Source organism: Triticum urartu, chromosome 4A (assembly GCF_056163025.1).
Source record: "Triticum urartu cultivar PI428250 chromosome 4A, HENAU_Tu73, whole genome shotgun sequence".
In the NCBI taxonomy this organism is placed as follows: domain Eukaryota; kingdom Viridiplantae; phylum Streptophyta; class Magnoliopsida; order Poales; family Poaceae; genus Triticum; species Triticum urartu.
The window spans coordinates 127,658,002-127,660,688 of NC_141876.1; positions in this window are offsets into that span (position 1 = coordinate 127,658,002).

Sequence of the window (2,687 nt, forward strand, 5' to 3'; positions counted from 1 at the left end):
GCGCGGCGGCCACACGCGCTGTCCTCCTGGCAGGAGGAAGACGACAGGGGAGGGGGACAGGTGGGCTGGGCTGCTGCTGGGCTGCACAGTGCTGGGCCAGCACAGGAGCTGGGCCGCAGGTAAGCATAGGTGGGTTTTTACCATTTCTGTTTCTTTTCTATTTATCTGCCATTTGTTTTGATTTGATAAAAATACCAAATCATTTTATTTAATTCTGACAATTTTTGCAGGGGCCTAAGGGATTATTCCAAAGCCCCTCACCAAAATTCAGAATTATTGGACAATATTATATATATATATATAAATGTTTATCCTACGCAAATAATTACTGGATTAATTCCAAATGGCCAAAATAAATATTTATGAGCCCCTAAAAATATTGGTTTGAATTTTACCTCTGCCCAATATTTTCAGAGAGAGACATGAACATTTTCTTGGACCTTTTTGGAGAAATTTTTATCTGGATTATTTCCAAAAATGATTCTGAGGGTTTCACAAATCCCCATTTCAAATTTAAATGGAATTTAAACATGATGCACAAATGGCTAGCTGGTCTAGGTCATACCAGAACTAGGGATGTGACAACTCACCCCCACTTGAAAGAATCTCGTCCTGAGATTCAGGAGTCGGCGGAAGGAAAGTGGGGTACTCAAGTCGAAGACGATCTTCACGCTCCCAAGTAGCTTCTCTCTCGGAATGATGCGACCACTGAACCTTGAGAAACTTGATGTTCTGACGTCGAGTGACACGCTCTGCTTGATCAAGAACGCGAACAGGGTACTCTCGATATGTGAGGTTATCTTGGAGATCAAGCGTTTCGTGGTCCACTCTGCGGATGGGATCCAAGAAGCAACGCCTGAGTTGAGAGACGTGGAAAACATCATGAACTCGAGAAAGATGTGGTGGTAGTTCCAACTGGTAGGCAACCTCTCCTCGCTTAGCGAGAATGAGAAAGGGACCAATGTAACGAGGAGCCAACTTGCCCTTGATACCGAATCGATGGGTACCCTTCAAAGGGGTAACCCGAAGGTAAGCTTTGTCGCCAATTTCATAAGCCACTTCCTTATGACGATGGTCATACTGGCTCTTTTAACGAGATTGTGCGGTTTTCAAATTCTCATGAATGATGCGAACTTGCTCTTCTGCCTCCTGGATCATATCCGGTCCAAAGAATTGTCTTTCACCGGTTTTTGACCAGTTCAAAGGTGTTCGACATCTTCGTCCATACAGAACCTCAAAAGGAGCTTTCTTGAGGCTGGATTGGTAGCTATTGTTATAAGCAAACTCGGCGAAAGGAAGACACTTCTCCCAATCCATACCGAATGAGATAATGCAAGCTCTAAGCATGTCTTCGAGAATTTGGTTGACCCTTTCCACCTGACCACTTGATTGAGGGTGGAAAGCGGTACTGAAGGAAAGATGGGTGCCCATGGCAGTTTGGAAACTCTCCCAGAAGTGAGAAGTGAAAAGACTACCACGGTCTGAATTGATCTCTAGTGGAACACCATGAAGTGACACTATTCGAGAAATATATAAGTCAGCGAGCTGACTAGCAGTGATACTCTCTCGAACAGGTAGGAAGTGAGCCACTTTAGAAAGACGATTAATGACTACGAAGATAGCATTATTCCCTTTCTTGGTCCTGGGAAAACCGGTGATGAAGTCCATACCAACTTTATCCCATTTCCACTCAGGAATAGCTAAAGGCTGAAGGGTGCCAGCAGGTCTTTGATGCTCTGCCTTCATGCGACGACAAACGTCACAGTTAGCAATAAATTGAGCAATTTCTCTCTTCATCCTAGTCCACCAGAACCTCTGGCGTAGGTCCTGATACATCTCAGTACTACCGGGATGAATCGTGAGAGGAGATTCATGCGCCTCCTTAAGGATTAATTGTTGAAGATGTTGATTCTTGGGAACCACCAAGCGACTCTCAAAGAAAACAACACCACGATCATCTATAGAGAAACTACCACCAACTCCCTTGTTAATGTTTCTCTTGATCCGGGAAATTCCCGTATCCTGCTTCTGAGCAGAGATGATCTGATCCACAAGAGTAGATTTTGCCACCAAGATAGAAAGGAATCCATGAGGAGCAATGTGAAGGTTAAGTTTACATAATTCCTCATGGAGAAGTGGTTGGCCCTGCCGCAACATGAGATTGTTGCAATAGGACTTACGACTTAGCGCATCAGCCATGACATTCCCCTTGCCTGGGGTGTAGGTAATCCCTAAGTCGTAATCTGAGATCAACCCCACCAACGTCTTTGCCTAAGGTTCAAATCTGGTTGGGTCAAGATATACTTGAGACTCTGGTGATCGGTGTAAATCTCGCAACGTTTACCAAGAAGGTAATGTCGCCAGGTCTTAAGTGCATAGACTACGGCTGCAAGCTCTAGATCATGTGTAGGATAATTCTCCTCATGTGGATGCAACTGTCGAGATGCATAGGCAATCACATGACGATCTTGCATAAGAATGCAACCTAGTCCCTGTCGTGAGGCATCACAATAGATAACAAAGTCCTTAGTGAAATCCGGTGGCACAAGTATGGGAGCAGAAGTCAAGCGTCTTTTCAGTTCCTGAAAACTGTGCTCACACTGTGGGGACCACTCGAACTTTTTATCTTTCTTGAGAAGTTCCGTGAGAGGTTTGGCCACTTTGGAGAAGTTCTCAACGAATCGGCG